The sequence below is a fragment of the Meleagris gallopavo genome, chromosome 2 (assembly GCF_000146605.3).
Source record: "Meleagris gallopavo isolate NT-WF06-2002-E0010 breed Aviagen turkey brand Nicholas breeding stock chromosome 2, Turkey_5.1, whole genome shotgun sequence".
In the NCBI taxonomy this organism is placed as follows: Eukaryota; Metazoa; Chordata; class Aves; order Galliformes; family Phasianidae; genus Meleagris; species Meleagris gallopavo.
The window spans coordinates 105,931,443-105,942,621 of record NC_015012.2 but is presented as its reverse complement, the minus strand read 5'-3'; the positions used below and the strand labels follow the sequence as shown (position 1 = coordinate 105,942,621).

At 45.4% G+C, this 11,179-nt stretch overlaps 1 long non-coding RNA gene across 2 annotated transcripts in view; it reads left to right on the top strand.

Annotated features, from left to right (window-relative positions):
* Positions 1-2,025: 2,025 nt before the first annotated feature.
* LOC116216366 overlaps positions 2,026-11,179 on the top strand; it is a 41,307-nt gene continuing 32,153 nt past the window's right edge. Inside the window, exon 1 of one of the 2 annotated variants that reach the window (XR_004159028.1) lies at positions 2,026-2,828. This is a non-coding gene — a long non-coding RNA (uncharacterized LOC116216366). The other variant, XR_004159029.1, reaches the window with a different exon arrangement.

The following is an 11,179-nucleotide window of genomic DNA, read 5'->3' as shown; positions in this document are numbered from 1 at the left end:
CGAAGGTGAGCCTGTGGAGAAGGCTCCACAGAACTTTTCCATTTTGCTTTATTTCCCTTGAATTCTGACTTGATTTTTAGCACCTCACTGTCTTGAAAACCAGTGGTAGTGTAAGGCCGTGCCCTCGCACCTGAAAGCTTTTATACAGAGGGAACTATGAATCAGAGTTATGCTTTCTTACAGCCAGAGGTGAAATTAAATTGTAATTGAACACGTAAGGAAAAGATGTGACAAATGCTGTAATTTCATTGACGCACCTCTTTCTGATATACTGGGATTCACAGCGCTCTGCTCTAGGGCACAGAGATGCTTTTCCAAGGCAGATCCCAAGGAAATGGGGAAGGGCTTTCTTGGGGAGGGGGATCTTCAGAAGATTGTTGAGGAGTCTCAGGAATTGCTCTCTGTCTGCCCTTGAGTAGGTTTAGCCCATGTGCTGAGTACTCTGTTTGAAGTCTGCGTTTCCTGGGCTGGCTGAGCTGTGTCTCTGCTTTCCTTATCTTGGTGTAAGTGGCCGTGTAATTCCTTGAAGCCTCCTAGAAGCCTCAGCTGAACGGGCAGCCCCACTGCAGCAAAATCAAATCTTGCCCAAGAGGAAAAACAAGGAAGAAACAATCTTAAATCTGTCCCCAAAAGCATCCTGGGATCTGGAGAGCGTGCTTCTCCTCACATCTCCTTCCTTCTAAATCAGCGAGGGCTCAGGTTTGCCTATGAAATATTCACAATGTGTCCTTATGTGACTTCAGTGGCACGGAAGGTCTCTTGCAGAATTGGCACTGCATCCAGAACTGTATTGAAGCCCAGCACCTTTGTCACCAGGACCTCTCTTCCTCTGCAGAGTAAAGGAGTGCTGGATTTTCCTGTCTTCATTGAGTCAAGACATGGACGTTTCTCTCCTCGCAGCTGGAAGGGCTGGAGGTGAACTGTTGAGCTCTATCTGTGAGCCCCGAGTCTGTGAAATGCACTTGTTGTTTGGGGAGCCTCAGGGAGGAGTGTGATGGAAAACTGGAAGTGACCCCTTAGATTTGGGGATGGAGGAAGGTTTTGGGTTTGTGTTTCTGTCCTGAACTTTGGTCTTTTGACTGCATCCCTTACAAGGTCACCTAAAGCAGGGGGTGAGGGGTATCCGGGTGAGTTTGCGCCAAACTCCAGTGTCTGGGAAAATGGCCATTCCCACAGTTTCTATTGCAAAAGAAGAGAGGTTTCGTAGAATCGTTTGAGTTGGACCCTGACCTTTAAAGATCCCTTCCAACTCAGTGGTTTAACCCTTTGTACGTGGTTCCTTCAGCTGAACAAGGAGACCTTTGCCATAGAAACGCACTGCCGGATGTACCTAACACAGAAAGCAGCAGTGCAGCACAGGGAGTGGTTTTGAGTATGGGATTGGAATTCATCCCAGTTATGTCTAAGCGAAGGAAAAAAGAGCAACGGAGGCCGATGTTGTTGAAGTGAAAATTGTAAAGAGTGGTATAAGCAGAAGGCATTTAAATAATGTAAACAGTCTGGCATAGAAGGAAGGATGGGAGGCATTCCAGAAACAAAGGGAAAATAGTTTTTAAAACATGCCTAAAAATACACCAACTCTCGAATTCCAGAGATAATCTCAATTAGTGCTTCTTCAGTATGTCTTTACAACGGAATTGGAGGAGTTCACAAAAGATAATAGAGGCTATGTGATACGAAGAAGTGATATTAATTTGTTTAATTAAAGGGATGAAGGGCTCCTGAAAATAGGATTCACTTATCTTCTGTCATAGGGAGGACCAGGGTTGTATTCAGCAAACTGCAGTGTGCAGCATCATAGAACAAAATGGTACAGTCTTACATTACAAGGGGAATGGTTTGAAACTGAGACAGGAGGTTTAAGTTGGGTATTAGGAGGAAGTTTTTCCCCCAGAGGGTGGTGAGGCACTGGAACAGGTTGCCCAAGGAGGCTGTGGATGCCCCATCCCTGCAGGCATTCAAGGCCAGGCTGGATGTGGCTCTGGGCAGCCTGGGCTGCTGGTTGGTGACCTGCACACAGCAGGGGGTTGGAACTGGATGAGCGCTGTGGTCCTTTTCAACCCAGGCCATTCTGTGATTCTATGATTTCTATTGGGATTGCATTTGGTGTTTGGGCAGCAGCAACAGCTGGACACTTTCTACTGCTAAAAATACCAATTCCAGATGCCAGGGATTTCAAGTACACTTTTAACTATGCATCTTTATGGATGTGTGTGTTTGTGTTCTTGATGCTCTTCCTTTGGCTGCATGTGTCAGGGATTATGTCTGGCCTCAGCTCTGCTTATCCATCCCTCAGTGTGGTGGGGAAGCATTTATTCCTTGCCGTATTTTGAGGGGTGTTGGGGAAGACAGTAGGGACGAGGAGGGAGAGGAGACCCTCATGCCCATCTAAATTAAATTAGCCCCCTGGATGTATATTAAAATGTTAAGTAGCACTAAGCTCTGTATCCCAGCTCAGCAATATTTCAAGGCACTTTATTGCATTAATGGAGTGATAAAATAGAACCTGCAATTACAGTAATTTTTTCTAATTGAATATTTTGCTTTATTCTTTCCCTTTCAAAGCATGACTGTAAGTACTAGCCTTCAGGAAGCTTTGGCAATATTTATACCTTCCCTTTCTGGTGAGGGGTGTAAATACACCTCTTGGGCCTCCCATTTCTGTCCCTCATGGCTAGAGAGCTGAATGCCTTAGAGAGAGGTGGGCTGAAGACATCAACCTTGTACCATCTTGCTGTTACTTCTAGGAAGCGCTGGTTTGCTGGTTGGTGGAGAGAGCAGTGTGATGTTATGGCTTACATGCTTTCAATCACTGTCCTGGACTCGAGGTGAGTTTGCTCAGGTATCTTTTTGATTCATTTATTGTCTGCGCAGGGCTTGCACCCAACAGCTGCTGCCAGTCTTTGGGAGGATGAGAACATTGATTTCTGCCACTGAAGATGAGTTTGGGGAGGAGGAGGAGGAAAAGCACTTTCTGGATGTTGCTTGAGCATCGCTCCGGGGAGGTGAGGTGGGGTAGGAATTTGGAGCATGTTGCTGACCGTGCTCGTTGAGCACCCAGGTTGAAAGCTGTTGTGATGGCAATTGAAGTTAAAAGCTTCTATTAGGTCTTCCCCTAAAATCCCTTTGAGGCTGGTGTGGCAGGGGTGGGGAAAATAGAAACAGGGAATTTAAACTCGGTTATTGCTGATGAAACAATTGGGTGTCACTTCTGTTTTCAAAGTGGGTTTTCAACATCAGCTTTTCAAACCTAAGTTCCTACCTCCAGCTCATACCTCAAGCAGGCAGAAAAATTCAGCTAAATTAACATAATAATTACATTGTGTGTTCTCAGTGCTGAATCTCTGGTTTAAAGAGAGATGTACTGATACTCCCTCCGTACGTATGCCCAGGATGGGATGCTATCAGTTTTATGCCTTTGCAATAGCTGTCTTCTCATCTAAAGGGGATTTTTTGATCCAATAAACTGCTTATCTCGTGTAGTTGTCCTTTCATCTAGCGTGGGTGGTGTGTGATGGCTGATGGAAAGCGTGGTGTTGTGCTTCGTTTATGAATATTAATTGGGAGTGGAAGCAATTTGGAACAGCGTGCATCGCCAAGTCTTGAAGCGCTGACTGTAGAAATGCCTCTGTTCCTCCCTTGTGGCCATGAGCCCTCTTTTGGGGAAGATACAAGCTGCTCTGGGGTGTGAGGTCACCACGTATAGTGTGTCACACTGATGTGTTGTCTCAGCTTTTGAGCGTGAGACTGCTTTAGTGCTGGTTTCCCACTGCTTGTTAGGGTTGGGCTGGGGAGAAGATGGGTTCATTGAGGTGCAGTAGGGAATGTGGTGCATACCAGTACAGGCATTGGAGCAGGAGCTGGAGGTTGAGGCTGAGCACTGGCGTGTGCCTGTCTCAAAAGTTGGCATGGTAAGCTTTCACACTCTTCTTTAGTGAAAGATGTATCAAATGCTGAGGAGTTGAGCTAGGTGATTTTGCCCCATCCCTGGAGGCATTCAAGGCCAGGCTGGATGTGGCTCTGGGCAGCCTGGTCTGCTGATTGGCAACCCTACAAGTAGCAGGGAGGTTGAAACTGGATGATCTTTGTGGTCCTTTACAACCCAAGCCGTTCTATGATTCTGTGATGACTTCAAGGGTTTCTTCCAACTGCAGCGATTCTGTAATTCATATGATTCTGTGAGTTTTGGGGATGAGGGCTGCTCTGACAGCTGAGCCCTCCAAACAGCATAGTGCCGGTGTCCTGTACCTGCCAGATGTCCAGGAGAGCCAGAAATCCATGCTTACGGGGTCATTTACCTTCACCCAGACATGGCTGAACCTCATTTGTGAACCAGCGTGCTCTTTGCTTTTCGGTTGTGTGCTTTAGAACTGGAATAATAAAACATCAAAGCAAACTATACTGTTGTGGGTACAGAAAAAAATTAGGAGGCTCAGTAGGACTTTGGGAAGTAATAAATTTGTTCTATATTTAATCTGGTATTTATCATGGTGTCAGTATGAGACCACTTCATTTTACTACTTCAACTGCATCTAAGAATAATAGAATGCTTGAAATATTGAGAAAGTGGCTAATACCTGGTGGTAGCTGATAGGATCCAGCTTTAATGGTTATTGATTGGTTTCTACAGGCTCCCGCTAACATCACACCTTAGATGCTGCATGGTGGGAGTTAAACATTTATCTGTTATTTAGGATTAAAAGTAATTGTAGATACTCAACTTAATCATCTTTTGGTAGCTGAATACAGTCAGGACTTCAGATGTTATTTGCAGTTTTGCAGAAGTTATGGACAAGCTATTGGAGTTTTATGGTGTAAAACCTTGGAGTCCATGAATTCAAGTGTCCTGGAGAGTTCCCTCAGCTGCTGTGAAATCAGTGTGACTTCTCAGGTTGGGATGCAAGCACCGGGAATCTTCTCTGCTGTCAGCACAAATGAAGCCTATCACTCAGGTTTTGCTGCTCAGCCCTTTCTGCTGATGCCCCATATCCCAGAACGGGCAGGAGAGCCCACAGAGGTGTTCAGGAGAGCCGAGGCTCACGTTAAGCATTGCTTTTAATACTGAGAGACCATGCCTGGGTAACCCAGTGTGTACCTGGATAATACCTCAATCGGTACACTTCTAAACATCACCTAAATTGTTGCTTTATTACTGCTTATGCAAGGAGTGTGTTTTTGTTTTACCACTCAGAAATTTAATAATTCCATTTACAAAAGCAGGTTTTGTGGCATGGCTTGTTGCACAACTGGAGCTTCGTTATAAGCTCTCATTATTTTTCCTCATTGTGATCAAGCTCTGCCTGCAACGAGCCACTGAATTTACTGTTTAAACATGCAGATCTCCTGTAATTCCCTACTGCTCCTCTCACTGGGAACTTGAAAATCACCGAGTTTTTTTTAGCAGTAATGGCAAATTATTTCTGACCCTTCTGTTTCTCTTGTTGGCGTTGTGTGCTCGGAGAGAAAAGCCCTGCTAGAACTGCTAGGAACCATGTAACCAGAGCACAGGGAGCTTGAATCCAGGGTGTAAGTTTGATTTCTGATGCTTTGCTGAGTTGTCTGCCTGCAGCTGGATTATTTCCCCTGTTCTTACAGGGGATTAGAGGATTTGTAAACCGGCGCTCCTAACACAGGTACCTAAAAAGCTGGGAAGGTCGCATCTCTCTGTGAAAGGATTGCTCCTAAGGTGCTGAAGGTAAGGAATGTGCTAAGGTGGATCTGAAGGAGCTGCTGTGTTTGGTTTCTGAAGCTTTTCTACTTGTCAAGGCACTATGTTTTGGGGAAAAAGGAAGGGGTGCTTTACACAGACACTGAGGGATATGGGTTAGTGGGCTGGCAGTTGGACTAGGTGATCTTAGTGGTCTCTTTCAGCCTTAATGATTCTCTGAAATATGGGGAAATCAGACTTCAGTTTTGTAGGGGAGCTGCTAGATTGTTTTGCCGAGGAATTGCTGGATAGCAGTGTTCCAATTGGAGGTGCCATGTTCCACACCAGAGTCTGGGTCTATTTGGAAGGCAATACAAGTCTCCTCAAGCAGCTGGACTGTAACCAGGGGCAGTGCTTCTGATTGGAATCTGGTGCTCGACTCTTGGGTTCTGCCTTAAATTTACTGCTCAGAGGAACCAGAGCTCTTTACTTGAATACGTGCTGGTCTTTAGTAAAGAATTTAGATGTATGTGTTCAGGTTAGACATTTTCTGTTTACGAGGGTGGATAGTGATAGGACAAGGTGGAATGGTTTAAACCGAGACAGGGAAGTTTAGGTGAGATATGAGGAGGAAGTTTTTCAGCCAGAGGGTGGTGAGGCAGTGGAACAGGTTGCCCAAGGAGGTTGTGGATGCCCCATCCCTGCAGGCATTCAAGGCCAGGCTGGATGTGGCTCTGGGCAGCCTGGGCTGCTGGTTGGTGACCCTGCACATAGCAGGGGGTTGGAACTGGATGAGCATTGTGGGCTTTTGCAACCCAGGCCATTTGATTTTGCCTAGCATTGACCATTACAGTCAGCTAAAAGATTTGTGCTTTGGTAACACTTTCAGTGGGTATAGTATTAAATGGTTATACAAATTAACTGAAGGCTACTGTGTGTCCTACATCCTCAGTGAAAACATCTGTGAGTCACTCAAAACTGAAGTCTACATTCTAGGGAGCAACTTCAGCAAGAAATGGTGGATCTTTACCAATGAGGTTTATACAGCAGCCACCTTTAAAGAATTTTTTTCTTCCAGTCCCTTTAAAGAAGCAAAATTTCAATAGTGTACTTAATGTGTGAACTCTACCTGCAGGCCTGTCTTGGTCTGCCATATCTGTTACGAGCTCCAGTATCAGCAATGCCCTCACTTGGGCTTCTTCTGTTTTCTGCTCTTTCCCTATTTTCCCTCTTTGGAAGCAGATTCAGGTTTGACCGTGAAGCCCTCCAGGGTCGGGGCATCCACAGCCTCTCTGGACGGCCTGTTCCAGCACTTCACCACTCTCATAGTAAAGAACTTAATAGCACCTGCTGTAGCTCCATCCAACCTTTGAAGTTTCAAATTTTTGGTGCTCGGGTACTTTCCCTTGTAGCCTTCCTACCCTGACTTTTCCACTCCAGATAGTTTCGAGGGTGGCTTGGGTATCCGGCAGGCAGCCTCCTGCTTGGGGCCTTTAACGTTAACTCCAAACTGAGGGCGTGCAATTAGAAATATTTGAGTTGAAATGGACCCTTCAAGGCCATCTGTCCCACAGCCTGCACTGAACAGGGACACCCACAGCTCCATCAGTGCTCAGAGCCCATCCAGCCTGACCTTGGCTGTCTGCAGGGATGGGGCACCACTGCCTCTCCATGCAACCTGTGTCACTGCCTCACCATCCTTACTGTAAGGGTGATTCTACAGCTGCTAGATTTTGAAAAATAAAAGAGCTGGAGAAGCCAGCTGGCTGATTTAAAGAAAGGCATTTGCTGCAAGAAAGGTTGCTTGGGGTCGTTTTCCTTCCAATGGTGAAGAAATAACTGAGAACAGAGCAACAGAAGAAAAGATTCACAGTAGAAATACAACTTAAAAGCCTGACAAATTAAGACTGGTTTTACTGGAAACACTGTTACACGGTATATTAGGCCTCAAGGAAGTGCCTTTTAGGAGCTGGGAATGACCACGAGAATTTGCCATCCCAATCATAAAATTTCCTCATGCGTCCTTTGCTCAAGGATTTTAAAGATAATGCAGAAATTACTTTATTTGCCTGTTAAAAGATATATATTACTTTTCCTAATCATATGAGTGGAATTAGACATCTCTGCTCTAAATTAGGCTGCTTACCCAGCTCTGTAGAGTAACTTATTTTCCTTGGTACGCAGTTTACCACCCAGCAGCCACGTGGAGCACATTAAATGAGATCCATCCCAAACCTCTGCATTCAGTCAGTAATGTCAGCTTGTGCCAGTTTATGATCTCATGCTTTTGTTCCCACAGGAGTTCTGTTATCTGGTAAGATTGCATTGCTTTGGGTCAGACCAGCAGGTTGCCTCAATGGAGCCATTTGCTGACGGAGACTTCCTGACTTGGAGTGGGGTTTTCTTGCCCCACGATGACTTTGATGGGGGCTGTTCCTGGGGTGTTCTGCATCTGTTCAGTCTGCTTTTGTGAATTGGAGAAATAATTCTGTGTCCTGAATGGGTCAGAGCTGTGTGTGACAGGCATAACTAGCTATTGTGCGGAGCTGCCTCTGATCTATAGTGAGTGCCCGAGTTAAAGGCAGAACAGCAAAGAAGCATCAACGTCTGGTGCTTTTAGTGGAGTTCTCATTTGAGCGTAAAATACCTTTTTAATTTTCTTCAACCCTACTGGTTGTTGCAAACAGTTCACAGTGCTTGAAAGAACCTTGCTGGGAGCATAGAAAGGGTAACCACAGCTTTTGTGGTTTCCACTACTTGTAGGGAGCATATAAGCAGGAAGGGGAACAGCTTGAGGGTGGATAGTGATAGGATAAGGGGGATGGTTTTAAACTGAGACAGGAGAGGTTTAGGTTGGATATGAGGAGGAAGTTTTTCAGCCAGAGGGTGGTGAGGCACTGGAACAGGTTGCCCAAGGAGGCTGTGGATGCCCCATCCCTGGAGGCATTCAAGGCCAGGCTGGATGTGGCTCTGGGCAGCCTGGTCTGCTGGTTGGTGACCTGCACGTAGCAGGGGTTGGAACTGGATGAGCATTGTGCTCCTTTTCAACCCAGGCCATTCTGTGATTCTGTCATTTGTGTCTTAAGAGTTATCAGCACCCTACACCTCTTCATTCAGTGTCTGATTGTACAGGAGCACAGGGTGCCTAGGAAAATGCATTGCATTGGGGCACACACGTAGGGTTTTCCACCAGAATATCAGCTGTCCTCTGGCATTTCTGGCTTACAAAGCTCCTAGGCTGGAGGTGCAATTCACTGAACAGCCCATGATCACAGAATCATAAAATGGCCTGGGTTGAAAAGGACCTCAGTGGTGAGTGCTTCAGTCCTCTGAGGGTTTTCAGAGTTTGGCAAAAATTTCTTCAGCACTGTTTAGGAAATTTTGCTTCACTTGGAGTTTTTGGTAAGGGACATTCCTACATAATGGCATCATTTCTATGGGCATGAAACTTTTTCTGCAGAAACTGAGAATGGGGTAACTATAGATACCTATGCAAGAAATGCTGTTTCCCAGACTAATTGTGGAGACTTCTAATTTTCAGTGGAGCAAGATACTGAATATTACAAGCTCAGTTTTGCAGCTTCTCTGCAGTGAGACATGGAGGATCAAGTTCCATCTTGACAGCAACTCCAGTAAATCAACAGAATAATGTCAGCTGAGAATTTGATGTGCACTGAAAGGACTTGCAGACTCTTGCAGGACTTGGAAGCCTGCAGCACCCGTCAGGACCAGGTACCATTTCCCACCTGGGACACCTATGGTGATGAAAGGGATCTGGGGTGGTTTGATGCACACATTTATTGGCATAAAAGGAATATTTTCAGCTGCAGAGGCATTCTCAGCCAAGTTATTAAGCTGTTTCTCTAGCTTTTCTGCTTTTCTTTCTTTTTTTTTTTGTTTTTTTTTTTTTTTTGTTTTTTCACAGTATTTGCCATGGAGTCTAGTGAGAATTGGGTCCCCACTGGTTTTGCTGCAGCAGGTTGTGATCCTGGCTGCAAGAGGTACAGCTTAATTTGAAGAAAAATTCAGGAAGAGGGCAAGCAGTGAGAGGGTAGTGTGGGTGTTGCAAGAAGATAGATGTTGGCTATAGACATTCTGGGAGCCTACCAAGTCATGTAACAGCTAATCTTGGAGGTGATAGCAGTGTTAAGAAGAAAAGCACATTTCTGATTTCAGCTTCTGGATGGTGTGGTTTGGCTCGTGCCTTGGAGCTGTTGGTGCAGGTTGGGGCCAGACGAAGCTGAAGGGTTTGTGAATGAATTGAGGAATAGCATTGCTTCAGCCAGTGACAGAATCAAATCCTGTGCAGGGTTCTGAATTCGTGAGAGCAGCAACCAAAGGGAAAAGCAGTTGAACTGAACTTCTGGTGAGCTTTCCATGAGCCTGCATTGCAGAAAGGAAAGCTCCATGTAGCACCATCCTGTTCATACTCTGCAGGTAGCATTGCTTTCCTTTAGCAATGCTATCTTATCTCTGAACAGGGACTGATCTGTAGGCCTTTTTGCTGAAATTTACACAGTATGTAAACTTCTGATGTCTCTTCTTGTGTTCCCCCTTCTTGTTTTTTGTTTTTTTGGTTTTTTTTTGCATTATATTTTACATGTCTAAGCGTCTTTCTCCAGCACTTGCTGTACTATTGCTGCTTTGGATACACAGTGAGCATAACCTTCCAGCTTTGAGGAGCACGTCTGGCCCTGGTACCCAGCACATTGCTGCTAATTCAGCTCTGGCTGAGCACTGAGCAGAATTTAAGCCCACGGAGGCTCTGTATCCCCAGCGGGGCTGCAGGCCACAGACCTCGTGTTCTCCGGGATATGAGCAGAGTGTAGTATTGATTATAATTGTTACTGTAGTTATTTATTACATTCATTAGCAGGGATGAGACGAGAGACTATCTTAATGTATTAAGTTGTCCCAGAGACACCTAGATAGTAAATAATAAATAAACAATTGAAGATCGAGTGGGACTGGTAGAAAGCTTGACAGTCAGTGTAAGAATCACGCAGACAGCCTTTTTAAATTAATAATGTGCACATTCAGTGTGATTATTACTTTCGGTAGCTGGTAATACTGTTATAAGGGTCCAAAATGGCTGGAGATGTATGTGAATTAGTCAGAGGATGGAGCACCACTCCTACAAAGAAAGGTGGAGGGAGCTGGGCTTTTCTCCTTGAGGAGGGGGCTCTGGGGAGACCTCACTGTGTCCTTCCAGTAGTTAAAGGAGTCTTATAAAGAGGAAAGAGTCTGACTTTCTATGTGGGCAGACAGTGATAGGACAAGGGGGAACTAAAAGTGGAGAGATTTAGGTTAGGTGTGAGGAAGAAATTTTTTACTCAGAGGGCAGTGATGCCCTCGGAATGAACAGACTTGGAGCAAATGCTTCTGTAAGTCCTGCTCCCCAGGGCAGATAAACCCAACCTGCTCCCAGGCAGTGCTGGAGGGAATGGTACAAGGCAGCACCAGCATTGTTTGGTGTGAAAGGTTCAGTCACTGCCAGGGAACACAACTTGCAGTGACTGCTCGGGTTCAATT